The sequence below is a fragment of the Armigeres subalbatus genome, chromosome 3 (genome assembly GCF_024139115.2).
Source record: "Armigeres subalbatus isolate Guangzhou_Male chromosome 3, GZ_Asu_2, whole genome shotgun sequence".
Classification (NCBI taxonomy): Eukaryota; Metazoa; Arthropoda; class Insecta; order Diptera; family Culicidae; genus Armigeres; species Armigeres subalbatus.
The window spans coordinates 20,206,662-20,228,750 of record NC_085141.1 but is presented as its reverse complement, the minus strand read 5'-3'; the positions used below and the strand labels follow the sequence as shown (position 1 = coordinate 20,228,750).

Genomic DNA, 22,089 nt, shown 5'->3' with positions numbered 1-22,089 from the left:
TTGCCCTTTTGATCTTCTGTCATGCTCATTCATTGTACTGGTTGTGGAGGGCGGGATTCAATAGGCCATGATTTACTAATCGCGTATATCACGTGCAAGACAAAGTTTTGAAATACATTAAAAAAAAAATTATCAAAAATTTATCAATAAGTTTTGATAAAAAATGTAATTCATCCGCCATTACGCATTTTTGTTCGAGGTACCCCCTGGGCCCAGCGAAGGTACCCCCAGGGGTACATGTACCCCAGGTTGAGAACCGCTGCAGTAGGATATAAGCATAAAAGCATATGGAGACTCATGGTACATTTGTGCGATGATTTATCTTGTGACTGAACATTTTTCGCAAATTTCATCTCATCCGTTTTATTAAATAAATGAACGAGTGTGCCATTTCGATTTACAAAATTCAATATGAATAGAATTTACCGATTAAGAGGAACATCAAACTGGAAATCAACCCAGCTTGTCCCTGCAAGACCCTAAAGCCCTTGCGTGTTAAACGCAGTCCAAATAAGTTTGTTGCAGATGTTCTAGGTTCAGCCAAATTGTTCTGCCATTTGGTCTAGCAGGTCAACTACGCCTGGTATCCAACCGAAATCAACCCAGCATGTCCACACAAGTCCATAGAGCTCTTGCTTGTTATGTGCAGTTCAAATTAGTTTGATTTAAATGTTCTTGGTTCTCCAAATTGTTCTGGAGATCAGATCAATTGGTCTAGCAGGCCAGTTACGCATAGATTCTATCCGAAATCAACGCAGCAAGTACATACAAGTCCCTAGAGTCCTTGCGTGTTATGTGCAGTCTAAATAGATGTTCTAGGTTCTCCAAATTGCTCTGAAGTTCAGATCAAAAGGTCTACAGGGGCCTGATATCCAATCGAAATCAATTCAACATGTCCATACAAGTTGGGCCCTTGCGTATTATGTTCAGTTCCAATAAGTTTGATGCAGATGTTCTTGGTTCTCCAAATTGTACAGAAATGCAGCTCAATTGTTTTAGCAGGTCAACTACTCCTGGTATCAAACTGAAATCAACCCAACATGCTTAACAAATAGTGTTGGAAAAGTACAGTAAAACACTATGATTGTCTGAATATTTACATTTTATCTGATTAAATTTCGTGCTCCGTGCACATCGAGACAGTGCCAAAAATGTACGGCAACATTGTCACACTACTGTTTATTGTTGCTTGAGAGTATCGTGCCTTTCATCGACACAGCATTTGCATGAAATTTTTTTTTCCAGCTCGTGTGTAGTACCAATTTTGTTTTGATTTCGGTTTGAAACCAGGCGTGGTTGATCTGCTGTACCAAATGATTTGAACTCCAGAGTAATTTGGATAACCTAGAGCATCTGCATCAACCTAATTTGGACTGCATACAAAACGCAAGGAGTTTAGGGTCTTGCAGAGACAGGTTGGGTTGATTTCTGTTTTGTAGTTCTTCCTTAATCGGTAAATTTTATTCATATTGAATTTGGTAAATCGAAATTTTACCCCAGGTTTATTTTTAGAACACATTTTAAATGCGTTAGAAAGTCATAGAAACCTAGTTGTATTAGAGTTACATAATTTAAAGTTATGTATTTCATTTCATTTCATAATACATATACTTTCAATAAACATCAATTTAATTACTATGTCTGAAACTCGATTTATGCAAAGCACAACATATGATAGATTTAGTTCGGAAAAGGTATTGGAGGGTAACCACTCACTTCAGTGGGGATTGATCCCACGAAACCAGTACGCTAGACAGGTGCTTTTGCAACTAAGGTACGAAGGACCTCCGGAGGAGGACGACCGCAGTTTAGCGGGTACTGATGAAACCAAATTCTCATCACCAGGTACGTAGCCGAACTCTCAGCCAAAAATGTCAACGGAGCCTTCGGAATAAACGAAGTGCAGACATAGCATCTAACTATCATTTTCGAATTGGTTGAATCCGAGTACGCATTGATTGGTGGGCTCTGGTGGCAAATAAACACAGGCCGATTAGAAGATCCAGCTGTGAAGAAATCGTTCGTTGAAGAACTTGGAACTCGGGCAGTGCTTTTTCCAGAAGGTGACAGCGTAGAAGAGCAGTCGATGGACATCAAGAATATTTTTATTGAAACCAGCGAGAGCAGCCTGAATGAGCCGCGCACTCAGCGAAAAGAGGAGATTACTGATGTTACCCGACAGAAGGTTCAGGAACGTAGAGAAGCAAGGGTTGTAAAATACGAGTCAAAAGTATGTAGATATCTTTGTTAGGAGGCGACGCTTGAGTGCAGCGGGCGCGGATCCGAGCATGCCAGTGGGTGCACGATAGTTCAGTTACTCACCAACTTGGACAGCTGAAATGTTGGCCACTTCGAATAGCTTCTTCAAGTTTCAGCCAGTTCTGGGGTATAAATCAAGAGGGTCATGCGGCGACCTGGAATGCACGGGAGCGTCTGCCTCATAGGCTCGTGGTACGGGTCTTTAACGCGCGGGGTCCTGCGTTGTTTAACCCCATTCGATGTGGGATAAGAATTTGTTTAATCTAAGTGGTTGCATCTCAGCATAATAGATAAGATCATGGTGGATACAATCGACCTTGTACCAAATAATGCGCCGCTCTGGCAGTTCACTGCTGTGGAGCATCTAGACGACTTTGAGTTGGTTGATGATGATGGTGAAACGCTTTAACCAGGATGGGTATTAATGCAGTGACGCTCCCTCAGCAACATTCTGGTTTTATGTAGGTTTTATTGAAGACATGTAGTTTTCATGACCGTTATAAAACCAAAAACTCAACCACGCATGCTCCTTTGCGGCGGGTGTGCTTTCAATATCTTGACAGCCTGACAGCGTTGTCACAGCACGAGTCAGGAACGCTGGGGCTACCTTCGCGAGTTTGCGAAATATTTGAAGATCCAACCGGATTCATCCACGCACCAAAATTTGAATATTTTACTCTGTCTTGTGTGTATAAACGAAGATCACTCGGGTGATTTATAATTCGGTTTGTCGAGATACATTAAATTTATGATTAGGACCTTGACACAGAGACCTCTGTGACCTTGAGGCCTTCCAACTGAATTTTTTGTACTAAGCAACATAAAAGCCATCAAACACCGATGTCAATAGATGTTCGAGATCGTGAATGGTAGTGGGTCAGCTGGCGAAGAGATTTAATTTATTATTTGTATTATTGCAAATTTCTTTCAAAACGCGAAATGCAAAGATCTTGCAAGAACTTTCCAACCAAAATTCAAGCAGCGTGCTGTCAACTTTTGGTTGTCAAATCCTATCCTTGCTATGAGTTTGAAAGAGAAGCACGATTAGACCAGAGACGTTATTTATAGATAGAGACCCGCGCAGAGTGAAGCCGAAAGTACCAAACGAACCGTCAAACGCGGTTCCAAACGAGCAAAGTAAACAAACATTACCAATCGGTGCTAAATGCAAGATAAGTATTGAAATCAACAATATAGAAAATATGAAAAAGTTGTAAGAGTTAAGTAAATTAAGCTGTTTTTGGAGTTCTTCTACAAAGTTTATTATTGCATTTCATCATATTTGTCGTTGCATTATATGGCAATGGTGCTGAACGGTGATTGGAGCAAACGAAATGACTGCTCATACTGAGAGTCACTTCAAGTTCTTACAAATTTTTATGTTGCCAATCACACAGGATATTTTTGTCTGCTGGCCGTGAAGCCAGAATTGCTTTTATTCCCTCCGCGTGTCTCTATATAATAACATCGTCTCTGGCTTAGACGTCAGCTGAAAGCTGTCCGTTTGTTTTCGTCGAGCTTTTTTTTTTCGAAGCGCGCCAAAAATAGTGATGCCAGACTTTCAGAAACTATTTTAATTGTATAAAAATGACAATGAAAAAATATGTTTTTGAAGTGAAAATTGTCGTGTTTTACCAAGCATTTTACGGTTTTGAAAATTGGATATTTCTTGGAATATAGTCTGGCTAAAAGGCAAAGATTTTATTAGACTCCTCCAAGACTGTAAACATTTTTTTTGCGAAGTACCAAAACATTTTTATTTTCATTGCCAACAACACTGGTTGCAAGATTTTCAGGCGTTCCTCAACATTTGCTAGTCAGATTTCATGCATTTTGACATTCCACTGCAACCTGCAATAACAAAAAATTAAAAATAATTTTGTTAAGTGCTGATTTTATGCCGTTTTGAAAAAGGTGGTCGGTTGACGGCACCCCAAAAAATACCATTAAAAACGGTAAAATATGAGCTGAGGGCGTTATGGCTGAAAATACCAAGATTTATTATGCAAATGGCAATGAAATTAATTTAATTTAAGTAGGGGAAAGTGGCCACTTGTCGGTACCTTTTTATTTTGCCCTACTCGTACACTAAGAGTACGTAAAGGCTATAGAATCATTTCAACAAAGAACTTTTTATAGGAGGCTTGGGGACCTATAGTGTAATATACCAATTGACTAAGTTGAGGTGGTGTAAGTTATGTGTGTATGTATGTATGTGTGTGCATGGGTAAAAAACTTGTAAACACACTTTTTGGAACTTAGCATTGACCGTGCATAGCAAGTTTCATTCAACGTGAAATCCTGTCCAGTTTTTTTTCTTTATTAAAGTGTTATCTGCCCAGTTGTTTGCTATTAGAAATTGGCCAGATCGGATTATGGACTCAGAATTAATGGCCAAAATACTATTTTTTTGAACGCAAAGCACGCTAAAAAACACTAACTTGTTTTTTGTGAATCTAACGCGCGAGAAAGGCACCAACACCGCTAGGTGGTTTAATCAGGGTTTAATCATAATTTTGTTTCTATAGCACATGAGGGAATATGCGTTAATTACGTAACGCCCAAATTGGTCATTATCAATCCTCCCACTTCCCTTAATCACAATTTTTGTATGACGCATGACTAAATCTGGCCACATATGAGTTGTCGTAACCCATGCGCAAGGATGTTATCGATTATTTAGTAATTTGCGTTCGATCATTTAGTAGTTTGTCAATAATTCATTCCAGAAGCTGAATTTTAAAATGTGTTGTATGGTGGACTTCTAGTTCGAAGGTTTTTCTACAACTCTGCCCAATGGTTCGTTGTTAGAATTCAACTAATAACGGAGTTATAGCGCTAGTTGCAGTAACTTGATCTAAATGATTGGAATTTTGTTATCTTTCAGTCTAAGTTACTGAAACTATAGCAATAACTCCGTTACTAGTGGAAATCAAACAACGAACCATTTGGCAGAGTTGTAGAAAAACCTTCGCACTAGAAGCCCACCATACATCACATTTTGAAATTATGCTTCTGGAATGAGTTATTGACAAACTAAGTGATCGAACGCAAATTACTAAATGATCGATAACATCCTTGCCCATGCGTGCTGCTAGGGAATTTTGGCTGTTACGCTCTTTTAACATGTTGGTCAAGAAATATATATTTTTCAAACTAGCAACAAGGTTAAAGGAATTTAGCATTGATTTCAAAAAATATATGTTGTTCTTTTTTAACACGTAATTCGGTGACATTCAATATTGTATCACAAATAAGGTTTCATTCACTTTATAATTACTCAATGAAATTAACTTTTAGATAAATCTACACTAATGCACGAACACGGTTTTCCGGATAAACTGACACGGTTGATCGGGTGATGTGCGTAGTTCGAGTTTTAGGGGCATTCTCGAGTCCCTTCGAAACGCACAGAGGGTTACGGCAAGGGAATGGTCTTTCGTGTCTGCTATTCAACATCGCTTTGGAAGGAGTAATACGAAGAGCAGGGATCAACACGAGTGGTACAATGTTCAATAAGTCCGTCCAGCTATTTGGCTTCGCCGACGACATAGATATTATGGCACGTAATTTTAAGAAGATGGAAGAAGCCAAACTTCAGACTGAAGAGGGAAGCCAAGCGAATCGGACTATTCATCAACACGTCGAAGACCAAGTACATGATAGGAAGAGGTTCAGGAGAAGACAATGTGAGCCACCCACCGCGAGTTTCCATCGGTGGTGACGAAATCGAGATGGTAGAAGAATTTGTGTACTTGGGCTTACAGGTGACTGCCGAAAATGATACCAGCAGAGAAATTCGGAAACGCATAGTGGCTGGAAATCGTACGTACTTTGGACTCCGCAAGACGCTCCGATCGAATAGAGTTCGTCGCCGTACCAAACTGACAATCTTCAAAACATTTCGAGAGGGAAGTGTTGCGTACCATCTATGGTGGGGTGCAGATGGCGGACGGTACGTGGAGGAGGCGAATGAACCACGAGTTGCATGAGCTGCTGGGAAAACCATCCATCGTTCACACCGCGAAAATCGGACGACTGCGGTGGGCCGGGCACGTAGCCAGAATGTCGGACAGTAGCCCGGTGAAAATGGTTCACGACAACGATCCGACGAGCACAAGAAGGCGAGGTGGATCGATCAGGTGGAAGACTGCGTGGTTGGCGACGTGTAGCCATGGACCGAGCCGAATGGCGAAGACTCTTATATACCGCACAGGCCACTTCGGTCTTAGTCTGAATAAATAAATAATAATAAATCTACAATACTGTAAAACACTAATCAATTTATCGAAAAAAAGCTTTTGAGTGATTTTTCACTTGTCTTAAAAATATTTACAGTCGCCTCTCCACATCTCGATATTGAAGGGACCATCGAGATAGGGAGAAATCAAGGAATGGAAGTAAAATTGAGATCCGAAAAAGCTCGTTGTTATGAAAAACGACAACAAAACAAATGTCGTTTCCTGTTGTTGATGTGTTCGTTATTGTCCAAAGATGGTTTAGTAGCCTAAAGCAGAGTGAATTCTGAACAAAATGTGATCAAAACACATCGAGATTAAGAGAAATCGATTTAGGGAGGTTATCGAGATCTAGAAAGCTCATATGTATGTAGCTTGAAGGGACTGAGGAAACCAACGACATAGGGAGATATATCGAGATACAGAACATCGAGATGTAGAGAGTCGACTGTAGTTCGTAAAACAGAAACGAAACAGACGCAACTGTTTGGTTTGGTATTGGGCACAAAAACATCGTACTGATATTAGCCAAACATGATACTTGTCAGAAGGTTCGTAACTGTCTTCTGTCATAAGTTATGTCGGAGTGCCGACAAACGACCAGTGTCGGTAAGGACCACCTTCCCCTATATTTTTATTTAAATCTCTCTTGGTAATAAGTTAATGATCTAGGAATGGAATATTTCGTGCAAAGATAAAAAGAGCACTGCATAATGTTTCCACATAAAATAAATTTGATAGGGTAATTCGCCAAATGTTGAACGGCTAATTTCTTCGTCTATTGTTGAACGCACGTGCATTTCTTATGGGAGTTCAACAATAGGCGACGAAATTAGCCGTTCAACAATTGGCGGTTTCCCCTATTTGTATCGGCCTACAATCCAATCACTCTACAATCCAAATTTTTGTTTTTGTTTGAAATCACTATTTTGCTTTCCAAAATCGATCTGAACATGTTTTGGGTAAGGGATCGTTCAAAAATTACGTCCATCGTTTTTCGGCATTTTCAACCCCCTCCCCCCCTCCTGTCACAAACTGTCACAAATCATTGACCCCCCTCCCTCCCCCTGTACGTACATGTGTATTTTATATTTTAGCGATTATTTTAGTTTTTCTTTTTCGTACACTATTTTCACAATATCGTAGTGAGTTATGTCCCTTACTAAAAGTTTGATTATGTTTTTAAAATGCAAATTGTTCTCAAAATGCTCTCAATTTTTTTCTTGTGGATGGACGTCACATAAGACGAACCCCCTCCTTCCCCCTGTCACAAACTGTCACAATACTCAAACCCCCCTCCTCCCTTAAACCTTGGACGTAATTTTTGAACGACATACAAATTTTTTTCCGCCATTTTTTTTTGAATTTTTCCTTCAATAAAATAATTTTTTGAACATATTATTTTTTTTGATGTTTCAACTTGCTTAGGGTTTGAAAGTTCCAATTCAAAGTCGACTTATCGACATTTTTTTGATGTTCAGAGTTATTTTTTGTATTTTTCGAGTAAAAAGTTGGATAAAACTTTCATTGAATGAGGTTAGTTGTGGAAAAATAATAAACTACAAATATTGCTCTCTTCAAAGGTATACGAGCAAAAACATGGAGGAACAAAAAAGTACTCAATTTTCAATAAATTCTTTTTATTGTGTACACTCCAAATAATCTAAACGTTGTTTCCACCTGAATTTTCAGGTACATTTTACGTGCACACGTAGCCGCAAATGCTTCAGAAAAATTCAGGTGAAACTTACGTGTCCGGTGAATTCTATCCAAAACTCAGGTAGAACTTACCTGATTTTCACGTAGAATGAAAATTCTATCGAAAAATCAGGTAAAAGTTACGTGAATTTCAGGTGGAAAAAATCTACGTACTTTTTCAGGTGGAAACAACGTGCAGATTTTTTTGGGTGTAGATTTTTGAAAAATAATTTCAAACCACATGCATTAAAGTTTATATTATTGATCGACATAAAATGCTTTTGAAAATATGAACAATTGAAAATTACAAAAAAAATCAAAGTACCGTGCAAACTCAAACTTCGGACGCTTAAGCACTTTCTGATATAAAATCATCCAGTTTACTCACATTTTTAATCACATTGTTTAAATCACCATTGCAATCATCAAGTAAAGTATTCATCTTTGGACTACGTATTTAATATGTGCAAGATATTGCGAAGAATGTTTGCAATTTATGAAAATGTCCGACTTCTGTTTGATTCAAACCTCGGACACCGGCGGGGTTGGATTCATATTTCGGACACAAAGATTCAAATTTCGGACACCAGATTACACCGTACCGGGAAGAATAATTGAAAACAATTCTCACTGCACAGCACAGACTGTCTTTCAATCATTTCGTTGCATTGTTTTAACATGTCTTATTAGAATGTAAGTATACTAAGATAAGCTAAAACTATAAGTCCTTCCTACCCAGCTTGACGAAACATTTCGATGAAATATTTCAGAAAATTTCCCATACGAATTGAAGCGTCCGAAGTTTGAGTGCGTCCGAAATTTGATTCTCCACGGTACCCCGTCTAAAGGCGGTCTTGAACGGTAGAGGGTTAGAGTAGAGTGGGGCAAGAATACGCACTTAGTTTTCAATCGATCATGTGGCCCTTATGAAGAAATCCTCTGCATATTAAATCAGTGTCGATGATTCATGTACTCTTCCTTTATGTTACCCAGTGGAAAAAATATTGAAATTATTGAGATTCGTAGTAGTTGAACCCTTGTTGCAGGACAAGTGAAAAACGCACTCTTACCCCACCGGTGGGGTAAAAGTGCGCATCGGGTGGGGTAAGAGTACGCATTTATCCAATCATGTGCTTTAAGTATATATTAACACAAATAAGAGTTAATAACATTTAATTCAAAGATTACGTAACTCTTAAAGGGGGAGGGGGTCCTAAAAATGTGCATTTTCATACGAAGAACCATTGTTTTTTTTTTATATATAAAAAAAACTACAGAGGTAAAAATATATATCAGGTTTCGCGTGGCGTATACAAAGGCATTTTCCTTAAAGAAAGTCCACCAATCACGTAACGTAAAATTTGGCTATTTCATCACCCCTCCCCCCCTATCATACACTATTTGTATGAATCCTCTAAAAATTATATGAATCGTCACACATCTCACAACCCCTCCCAGCTAAACGTTGCGTAATTTCTGAATGTTTTTTTTTTGATTAAATGAAATTATCATTTAGATGAAATTGTGTTTTCGTACTATGTTTAGGTGTACAACAAGTCCTAATACAATTTCATTATTTCGCTTCAGTGCTTTGTTCGCTAAGTCCTTTCTAACACCAAATTACTTCAACTTATCCTGAAAACTTGTGATAATTTCAAATTCTGTCCCTTTTTTCTTAGTTGTGGATCTTTACGCTTTGGAAGAAGTCTTATTTCGGCCGGAGATACGGGTTTGACATCATAACTTGAAGATTCATATGCGTACTCTTGCCCCACCGGTTCCTGCGTACTTTTACCCCACAGTCCCAAAAATTATTCAAGTAATGGTTTTGACTTCTTGGAAAACCAACCGGATTGGTGTTCTGTACCATAAAGTACTCTATACAAGAAGTTATCGAAATGGTATAATGTTCACCTGATTGAACGTATATATGGTAATGAAATACTAGTTGCGGAAATCCAATTATTTTTAGCAAAATGACCAAAAAGTTATCTAACTCCATATCTCCCTTGTTGTTTATTCAAATAGTTTACAATTACACATGATAATAGTTGGCCAGAATACCTGTCAAACTGATGCAGTGCTGCTAGTTTATCTTTTTTTATTACTTCAATAAATCGAAAACGTACTCTTACCCCACGCGCACTCTTGCCCCACTCTACTCTATGCAGGGTGTCCATCCAGTCGGGAAAAGCGGGAAAAACCGGGAATCGGACACGACTGGGAAAAAACGGGAAATTCAATATACATAGGTCAAAAAGTCACTCAAACTTGTTTTTCAACTTATCAGTTATACACTTGTATTGACGTAGGACTTACGTCGTTCTTTCATTGTTTACGGACGAACGAAACTTTCAAACGAATGCGAAGCGAATTTTTCAAATACCGAAATTTTCAAATGGCCCTGTTTTTAAGCCAATCTTAAGTCGACCCTTTATTATATGACTAGGGGAATAATATAAACCTTGCATCTATTTTCTTCGTTTTCAGATGTTTTTCGAAAGTTCTCAAAAGCCTTGGCCACGACATATATACAAGTTAGTCACACCAGCTCAGTATTCTAGATGAGTTCCAAGAGCAATTCGTGGATTGAAAACCAAAACGGGACCTGCAGCTTCCCGGGTAATGTAATGAACTGACTTGAAATCCGTGGCGAATTTCAGCCAAATTAGCATCATTAGCGTTCAATTATTTCTAAAAATAATCTTTTAAAAGAATTCTTTTTACAATTTCTATAGGTTCTAAAGAATTCCTAACTTAGCATGAGCATGAGCATGATTGACCGCCCACGGTTCTTCCCAGAAAAATTCCCGATTGAAAACATAGTATAATTTCTTGTTCTATTGAATACTTTTTGAAACTCATTGATAAATATCATAACGAACTATTAGAAAAGTTTACAATGAATTTTGGAAAAGCTCCTTCAAATCCTTCAAATAATTCTAAAACTCTGGCAGAATTCTTGGTGCACGTTTTGGAGTATATCCTGTAAGAATGTTGTGAATTTTTTTTTCGAAACACTTCTCCAGATAATCTTTGGACGATATTTTAAGATAATCGAGATATACTCTTTGTAGAAATTCTAGATTATATCTTTCAGCCCACAGATGCATTGGTGAAGCAATTCTTACAGAAACGTTTAGTTAGTTGAGAAACATTATCTTAGAGTAATTGACAGAAGGATATTCAAGCTAAATTATATCTTGAAGAGTTTAGCGTGGAAATTGCGTGCGAAGAAAAACTGAAGGGAAATATTTTGGTGCAATTTTTGCTTATTTTTTCATTCTGTTGATTGTTTTTAATTTCTCGTAAACAATTTAGAACTATTTGAAGAATTTATTTTTAAATCGATTTCAGATATTTTTTTCAGGATTTATATTTGTGGATATTTCATTTGATCATGTAATGTCAGTGTCAGTCATTCCAATCGGGAAAAAACGGAAATCTGAAAATTGATTCTGAATGGACACCCTGGTTAAGGCCAAAATACTGATTTCAAAAGCTGTATAGGAAAAATCACTATTTTTTTGGCACTTATGCTCATCCAATTTGCTTGGAATAAGTTGCGTTCGGCAAGAAATTTTACAATGAGTATAATTAATTGTTGAAAATAAGCGCAGTCCACATATTACTATTATTTAAGGCTTTTCCTATGTGCTTCCTAACCCTTTAGGTGGATTACTTAAGGTTTTTCTCATTATCTTACAAATACTTATATTCTAGAGAGCGCAAATGCTTTGTTGGCAAAATTATCGACTTGATTATGGCACAATATATTTTCATTAACTTATAACCACCGGGCCTCAGACCCCATCAACGATGAACAAATCTGATCACAAATCGGCTTCAGGCCTATGTAAATTCCAACTAAATTTACCCTCTAGTTGCCATCATTTTTCAAACGAGCGCACTATACTACAAGGGCCCACTTGAACGGTCAGATCAATTCGGTGCACGAGATGGGTCGTAAATATTGGCTATTAATTATTCAGTGGGTATGAAAATTGAACTTTTGGGTAGATACATGCCTTGTTAGTTATCAAGCAGTACAACAATGGATGTTTTCGTTACAAAATAGAGTGAACCATCCCGGATGTAGAATATTGAATAGGCAGATGCTTGTACGAGAACAAATGATTTTCAGAGCAAGGTCAGCATAGGGAAATTAGAGTCTGTAATAATTTTAGGTTCATAAAATTGATGATATAGGTAATGTTGAAATTAAGCTACAATAAGAGTTGATTGTCCTTTTTTATAGTAGGAGCCTTGAAACTTCAGCGGTTTGCAAGCAAGTCCAAGTTGGCTTCTGGTCAAAGCCATTTTCAGATTGGGGTTTCTTTGGACTTTTCTATGCACTGAGTATGTCGTCTCTCGCGTTAGTCGCAAGAATGTTGATATGGTTTAGATTTTTCGTCGGTAATGTCTGCGGAAAAGAGTAATAAATATTGAATACTTATCTAAGAGGATGGTCTCTACGTCCTATTTATAGGGTGTCATGCCAGTAAAACTTACAAACATATTGAATTGGCGTTGCACAATATCTCTAAACAAACCTCATCCACGGAAATTATTAGTCCGTTAAAATACCCCTAAAAAATACTTCCTATCGGTGACTTGCATCGTTCCCAATCGCGTTAATTGCCTTGATCTATGTTCAGTTCATGTGCCAACAGCTCATTGATTGGCGGCATTCCTCTTACAAAGTGCCACCTCACAAGTGAACCTCTTAATTAGTTCTTCATTTGTCAAGTGCTTCCCACGGGCACATTTTTTGCGATTTCGGTAGCAAACTTAACCGACCAATAAATAATTCAAACAAAACAGGAAGAGCTACCGAATTCAAGTGGAAGCCCAAACGCAGGCTTGTTTCACGACTGGGTGGCATTGCATCGAGTGTCTTCTCTTCACGAGTTACCACTTACAGCTCTTCTACATAGACTCTAAGGGCCAGAACTAGGGCCATACGTTGAAGATCAGCACTCATGTTGGCATCAATCAGCATATGAAAGAATGACGAACAGTGGTGCTTCTCTGCTCATTCTTGATACGTGCTGGGTACATATTGCTCACAGCCATTAAGTGAGTGAAAGTGCTGTTGGTGGTTGGCATCTGAAGGTCACACTTCGTGGCTGAGCCCTAGAAACGAATTGATGGTCTTGGCTGGCAAGCGATTCAGCACACTCGCTCACTCCAAAGTAGAAACCTCTTCCTAATGGTGACATATGACCGGTTGCAATCTGTTTCGCAGTGCCGCACATGGACGTGGGTAAGTATGCAGGAGCATGTGGAGGGCAATTACACTGTCTGGCCGGTGAACGGTTGTCGGGCCCCATTGGATGTCGTAACAACGATGTAGAATTTGTGCCATTCGATGCTCATTGCTTATTGCATCGTATACGTAGGAAAAGCACGCAGCACAGTGCAAACACCCGAGGAGACTCTTGTGATGCTTTGGGAACAAACATGCTTCTCGGGGGTTGCTTCCGTTATTGGATCTGTCAACAAAAGACCAAGTATACCAAGGTGTCGAGGTTCTCAGATGGATCGGTTTACGTTGAAACTGAAGTAGATGGAGATGTCAACAGTAACACCTGGTGCGTTTGGTTTGATTGGATTTACTCCAGTGCAAAGGTTTTGATTTTTAAATCATGTCTTTAAACAGAATGGCACAATTTTTGTCATTTTTCAATCTTGTGTTTTATTATTCTGTATCGAGGTCATGATTGTTCCCAGGGCCGAATCTAGGGGGGTCCGGGGGGGGCCGTGGCCCCGGGCCCCCCCAAAACTTATGTACCAAAACCAACCTTTTTTGTACATTTTAGGGCCCCCACAGGCTTTCGGCCCCGGGGCCCCCCTCCGGCTTAATCCGCCTCTGATTGTTCCACAGAGAATATTGTTCTATAATCTACTAGTTGACCCGGCAGACGTTGTCCTGCATAGTAGGCGAAAATGCGTGCTGTGAACTGCCCATGCGAAAATTAATACGAATCTTAATTTTAGTTTTTCACGATTTAATCAACTTTACTAATGATTTTCGCATGAGGAAATATATAAACCCGTCGGAAACGATAACGAACATATCTGCTGAAGGATTGAAGAAAATCCATCCAGCCGTTTTCAAGTTATGCGGATACGAACACAGACCATTTCATTTTTATTATATAGATTGTTTTGTTCGGAGGCGCATCCACGTTCCAAGTCGTGGGTAGGATAAATAGGGGAAATATCGATTTGCGCAACAATTCTGGTGTTGATGAAATCGATGGACATTTTACACATAATTAATTCTATATATAAAACCCTAATTGATACACCTAGCGGTGTTTGTGCCTTTCTCGTACATTACATATAGTAAAAACATGAGTGAGAATTTCTTAGCGTTTATTTGTATGAAAATCGTATTTTGGACATAACTTTTGATCCCATTGTCCGATCTGGCCAATTTTCAATAAGAAACAATGGGACAATATTCCCCGTCGAATGCAAACAAATCGGATCAAGATAAGTGGCTAAGAGATAAGTGAGTTTCATTTTGCGCATATACATACACACACGCACACACAGACAGACATCATCTCAATTCGTCGAGCTGAGTCGATTGGTATATAACACTATGGGTCTCCGGACCTTCTATCACAAAATCGTCTTGTAACTGAATATATAGCCTTTTCGTTACACCTTGGTGTACGAGAAAGGCAAAAAATCTGGACTTTCTCATCTTTTCGGACAGAATATTAACAAAATTTGCAAAATTTTCTTATATTTTCAGAAAAAAATTCCTTTTTTAATAAGCACTCATTGTACATTTCGTTGTTACTCTTTTAGTTAAAGCGATGGTCAATGTAGGAAAAGACTAAATAGGGGTAACGGCTCAAACCTTGGCACATTATGCTACGATTGAGCACATTTATCGTTATAAATCTTTATATATTGCATTTCCAACCAGAATTATTCCACCAGCCGGCTTGCTTACATTTGGTTTTGACGCCAAATAGCAAAAAATGACGATGAATGTCCGCCATATCTCATTAAAACCAGCGAAAGTCTCGAGAGAAATTGACCAAGGGCCTCATACGCCTGTCACTGGCGAACAAAGCTCGTGTACTCTGCATCGAAGCTTAGAACCGGTGTTAGGGCGCAATCGTTAATGTGAACATTTTTATATTCGGTTAGTTACTGCAAATAAATTCTTTTTCGAGTCCCTATAATCAAGCAGGTATCTCAATCATATCACATCGTTATATTGCTGCATGATTGAGTGTTTAATTTTGATAAAATATCGAAAACAAAAGTGTGCATAAAAATTGCCTCGCCATAACAAAAAGGTGGTAGAGAATTAACACTGTTGTTTACAGTTTAGAACCAAATCCAGATGTCGCACATGTTGGGGTAGGGATTCAGTGCTCCGCCTTCTCCCCCTGAAATTGACAAAATGTCGGCATCCTTGTCCCTGTCAGGTGGATAATTTTTCAGCCCACTTGGGACGAGTGATTGTTGATTTCGAACATAGGAGAGATAAAGATGGGTTGCTGTTTATAGTACCAGTCATTTTGCTTGCGTTGAATAAAGGCAGCATGCAAACAAATAGAGAAAATCAAATCATCTTATTGAACATGAATTCTAATTGGTTGCATGTAAAATACTACCACACTGATTGCGAGAGTGCGTTTAAGATTCCCCCAATAGCACGCTTACCAAGGACATGCTAACGAAAATGCTATTATATGAATCATTTATTTCCCAAATATTTACCATATTGGCAAGTGAAGAAGTTTAGAAAAATAAAAACTGTATTAAAAACTGCAATTGCAAAAAGGCTACATATTCTAGCCCTCATTTTGTGCCTTCAAACAAATTGCATACGTTAATTATTGGCTGCCGCATAATTTTGAGATTTACTGCTAGTTGAAATCATGGCAGTTGTGTTGCTTTCGCTCTCGCGATACTCGCAAAGGAACTTTTTTCCAAAACGTAAACAATGCTTTAGGTGGGGATGGTGCATAACGCACTATTGAAGAAAGCCAATTGTAAAACTTATTCTAGGCAATTCCTTGCTTTGCACTGTGCATAAACAGTTATAACTGTGCCAACTACCTGATATTATTACACAATTATATAAATACAATTATTGGATGCTTGTTTTTAACTCTGCCTGCATTGAAATTTCATGATTGGTACGTGCCTTTGATTCCACTCCTCTCTATATCGATCAGCTGTTGTGAATCCTCTCAAAACTCTCACGTGTTTCAACTTCCCGAGTTGAAGGAATACTTTTTCGGTATCATTTTACAGATCAAAATACTTTTTGCAAGCAATAATAAATCTAAATTATGATGAAGGAAGGGTAAATAATGTATCTTGGACAAGCGCAGGACATTCATTAGAAAATATATCGAGATTGAATAGTATAAAACAATTGAAAACCACAAGGTTCATCCAAATACATAACCTATGATTAGTCTTGTGTATCCATTGCCCAATTTTTGAGTAAATTACGTTTACTAGGTGTAAACTGTGATATACTGCGAACTGAAATATTTTCTTTTTGGACATCAAATATGTGATTTCGACATGGAAAATGCATATATTTTGGACAGAGTCATTTTCTCCTAATTTAAAAATGGCCACCTACAGATCTCAATGGTATGACTTACCTACACGTATCCACATTCATTTAAATGCATTTATTTGCTTAACTGACATAGATTAAACCATAAATTAACAATGTTTCGCAATCTTATCGATATAATTGAAAACAGCCTGAAAGTTGGCAATTAATGGTTCATCCATGACCAATAAATATCTGATGAATAAAAACATAACTTCATTTTGGTCACTCCTTTTTAATCCGTCTCAAGTTCATGTTAAGCGATTGGAATATGTTAGTATCTCAATTACAATCAAACTTTGGCCGCAGGACCTCAATATTGCCGTTTGAACCAATTTAAACGTGTTTCAGGTGCATGTTACGAAGAGTCCTATAATGCATGTTCTCCTGCATACTGGCGTCCAGCAGGCACTTTGGTAGATAGCTTTACATTTTAGATAATTTTAAAGATAAATAATAGTTGATTTGTGAATTCTCATCAGGAGCCGCTAGAGTTGAGGTAAAAGTATGCAATGATCATACTTTCGATAAAAATTTTCCTACACATTATCTAAAATTGATCGAAGAAGCTCAGGCTTGTCCAAAATATGTACATGTCCAAAATATATCATTTACCCTATTTGTCAAGTAATTTGACTTGAAATTATTCACATTAAATGACGTTGAAAGTTTATCTAATGAAACATACGATCCATTGTATCTTTCCATTATTAAATGAGAAAATGTTTGTAGGGTTCGTGCGAAAGATGATAAAACTAAATATTCTTACACTAATTGAATCATTTATTTGCGAAATTATGAAGAAAATGGTGTATCGAACCACGAAAGGTTGACGCTTGAATCGCTTTTGCTTGAATCGTGTTTGGAAGCCGTAAGGTAGGCAATTATTTTTGGTATGTTCTGCGAATGAAAGCGATTATATCGTGATTCGAGAAAAGCATCATGAGGGCCCATTTACTAGGGACACGGCAGGTATTTTCGTCTGTTCGTCATAGTCTTGAAAACCAATAAAAGAGGCGCTTTTTTGTAAAACTCATACGTACCAAATCGTAGGCTCAGGAGAAACGTTCTGCTATAGTGGAGTTCTAGCAAATGTACGTTGCTTTCGTTGGTTTTAGCCCCTACGACGATGGACGGAAATACCTGCCGTGTCCCTATATGACGTTTTAGGTTGTGGGAAGGTTCTTGTCTGAGCGTTAAGGACTTTATAAATTTTAGAACCCTGCCATACATGAAGCATTACTAGAGGCTTGGTGTGGGTTGAGTTTAGCGTTATGTAATTTGCGAATGAAACTTAACCTGTTTTTACAAAAATTCTTGGCAACCTAATCGCAAGCATCGGATATTGTATCTGCAGCATTCGGTTATTTTCTCCAGTACGGGTTATTGGTGAGAATGTTTTGATTTCAGTGTTTCACCTATAGGGGAAACTGGACACACATGATCCCCGGGGACACATGATCCCCCCCTGTTTTCTCGAATACTAATCACATTTTTATACCAGTGATATGTGCAAACGAATCCATTAGATAGATTATTAAATCTGAGTAACATTTGATATTAGTTACTTAATGTATATGAGTTTTAGAGAGGTTTTATTATTTAAGCATTCTCAATCCTTTTTTTCTTCAAAGGAGAAAAGTTTAATAACTTTGAATATGTCCAACCAAAACGTACCAAATTTTTACTGGACAAAGTTTTATTATTGTAGAATTGAATAAATTCATTCAAATAACTATTGCTTATTTTCCATTGAATAAAAAAACAAAACAAGATAAATACTCAACATGGACACACTTGATCCCCCACAGTTTGGACACACTTGATCCCGATATTGCATATATTAAGGCGTTTGTTGTATACCGTCGCATATTGTTGTATTGTATGTAACTAATTGATCTGTTAAAATTCTTTTCTAGTTAAAAAGTATAAATAAATTTTATTTCTCTTTAATTTTGTTAATCAGACAATACACGCACAATTTGAAGTTTTCAATAGCCTTATTTTATTAACCACAACAAAGTGTAGTTGAACATACTTAGTTTTGATTAGTTTTATTAAATACATTTTAACATTATTTTCAATGAAAAATAGTGTAAATTAAGCTTTGAAAATTCTCAACAAATCACAGGGCTTAAAATCAGTATTGTTCGATCTGTTTTTTCCATTTGAACTAGGAGAAGTTTGCTTACAATTACCATTTATTTGTAAATCTTCTTATGGAATTTTTAATAATATGATCATTCTACATCTTGTGGTCAGTCGTTTAAGAGAAATCACCTTTGTGTTTTAATAACGCGCCCTACAAAAATGATGATGCGTGATAGTACCATATTGATGTATGAAGTCATCATCCTGGTATGATCATGGTTGTGGTATTGGTAGTAGCCTGGCGATCACGATGTACCGTCGTGGGGGGAGGCAATGGGTCAAATAGGGGTGAGAATGTGTCACTGTTTCAGCTACTTAGAATGATTGTAGAATAGATTGAATGCATCTGAGGGCAAGAAGATCAAAATATAAGAGACCTTTTTGAACAATTTAATAGAATAATTAGATCCTAAAATTACAAAGATATATTCATGTATCAATCAACCATTTTTGGTATCATAACTGTATCAATCACAAAGAGAGATCCTCTTGGGAACATCATGGTTGTCGTGATATGACCACTGTCTTTTAGTGGAGTGAATGGTTTGCAGATAAATCATCATCACCATGCCAATTTTGTTGCTGTAGCACACATTCTATCTGTCACTATTACTCTATTCGAGAACTAAAATACTTGCCTTGCCTAATACCAACAATATTTAATTTTCACACGACTGATATTACGGCAGACTATGAAGAATTATTAGGATTTGAGGCTAGACCGATTCAACCTTTCATTAGACTTGGAAGAACCTAAACATGTTCAGCTCATAAAGGGATCAATTTCCCCCTATATGGGGATCAAGTCTCCCGCAAGTTTTGAAAATGCCAAAATTTCTATCTTTCGGCAAAATTGATTTTTTGGTAACTTTCATGAACATATAATTGCTTCCAATGACGTTTTTGAATAGCTTATTAAATTCTTTATCAAGTCCATCAAGAAGCGTGCAAATCTATGCATGGTACATCGAGAAATATCCTAAACAAAAAGTGGGGATCATGTGTGTCCAGTTTCCCCTACAAACGTAGTGCTACAAATCGAAAGCGCATGCCACCATTTGGCTACAGGTGTCCCCAGTAGGGTAATGGCTGTATTTTGAACTGGGCTCATATTTTGGACCACCTTGTTGATTTTTCATTTATATCACACAAAACTAAATAAAACATGCAGCATTTAAATTTTATTGCAAAAAGAAACTATCTATTAGGTATCTCCTATATTTGTTTTTTAAAAAATATACCAATTTTCAAGAATATTTTCACGCATTTTCCCATCCTGGCTGGATTAAACAAAAAACAAGACGACAATTGTAAAATTGAAGTCAACTTTCAAAAGCTGTAAGTTTATTTGTACATAGATTTAAAACATGTGAATGATGTTGTTTGACTTATTAAAACCTAATTGAAGCAGTTTCACATCTCGGGCAAAACATTGTAAGTTTAAAAACAGTATTCTGAGGCATGTCCAAAATAGGTTCATTTTTCACTGAACCGAACATATTTTCGACATATCCTCTTTTTAAGTTCTAGATCTCTTAAACTTTTGGTTTAACCAACCATTTGTTTCTCTAGTATCAAACCATTCATACATTACTCTTCATACTGCATTTATGAATAACCGTTCATTGATGTAAGCCCCAGAAAAAGGTCTATTAAACTAACATGTAACTGTTATCATTATTTTAATACGAAAATAGTTAAGAAAACTCCATGGCAAGATCCAATCTTTGCTAGAGCTCGCCGTCCGTGCTGCTTGAACAGAGTTCCGTGTTATACGATTATGTTTCGTTTGGTAAAAGAATGTGCAAAGAGTAAAAAAGATTATTTTTAGTATCTTTAGACTCCTTAAGTCTCTGTCTCCGGCTAATAAGGAAGAACCGGGCAACCCACTAATATCAAATGGAACAGCTCTGGCAAACTACATAAAAAATATTGCAGGGTAGGAGTGACCAGGTGCATACATCACAGCCATTGGCCGCACGTTTGTTTTGCTTTGATGAAGCTGAACCGAGTGGTACTAGTTTCAATACCCTTAGCTGGTAGATATTGTTCTAAGCTTTCGAGTACTTATAAAAATCTATTGCTTAAGAAGGACTTTAAGGATGAAAACGCCGGAAATGCTATTAATCTAATAGTAACATAATTTTGCAAGCAATACAAAATTATTCGAGTGGTCCAAAATATGTTCATTAGGTGGTCCAAAATAAAAACAGGTGGTCCAAAATTAAATCTAACATATCTTCAGAATTTATGATAGTTTGGCTCTTTCGGTAGTATTTACAACATTTTTACCTACAAATCCTACCTAGCATTCACCACTTTTTAGTTGCTTAGGGAATTGATCAAGCATTATTACAAAATCTAACTTTTATTCGAAAAATTGTTCAGCCATCTCCTAAAGTGGTCCAAAATACCTCCCTTACCCTATTGTCCAAAAAAGTTTTGGTTTATTATGTCGCTATACTAATGGAAATTGTGAAATAAAAATTATAGCTGACATAGTGTGGTTGTTATCCATTCATCTGATGTGCGAAAGCAGGTAAGTTCATTCAGAAAACTCTTTTATGGGGCAAAAGAAAAACTCTAACACAGCCAGCCTGCATAAGTCAACGAAACATGGCTGCTAAAAAACCGAGTCAAAGTGATTTTTCACGCAAGATAATTGCTTTTAATAGTTTAAGAAGTGTATAAATCTAGAGTTATGAAGCAGATATATGTTTGATACACTTTTCTAAAGAAGCAGTGGGTAATATCTCCCTACAAATCGAAGTATTATCGCTGAAATATTGATTAATTTGCGTGATGAGCCAATGTTACATCCAGGGCCAACATTACCGCCGGTTACCCTATGTCATTTTACGACACTGCTTCAATAGTTAAAGACGAAAACTGGAAAAGTCGGATCTTAGAACTTTTGAATGAACTCGCACGTGATGGACTCCTGGCTCGTGAGCTGCAGAAAGTCGGCGTGAGCGTGTCAGCAATCCAGGAAATACGATGACCCAAAACCAGGGAACTTGAATTCCGAGCGGTGGATCGCTCACAGTTCATTCAAGTACCACATCTACAATGGCACGGCAAATGCTGGGTAAAGAGTACCATTGATACTTCGCGTACCTGAAGGAATAAAATAGA

The 22,089-nt window shown here is 37.5% G+C and overlaps 1 protein-coding gene across 1 annotated transcript in view; it reads right to left on the bottom strand.

Annotated features, from left to right (window-relative positions):
* LOC134225222 (AP-1 complex subunit beta-1) overlaps window positions 1–17,486 on the bottom strand; it is a 292,898-nt gene extending 275,412 nt beyond the window's left edge. Inside the window, exon 1 of the mRNA XM_062705103.1 lies at window positions 17,473–17,486. The gene's annotated coding sequence lies outside the window, so the exon portion shown is untranslated. The remainder of the gene's footprint in view (window positions 1–17,472) is intronic.
* Window positions 17,487–22,089: the final 4,603 nt, after the last annotated feature.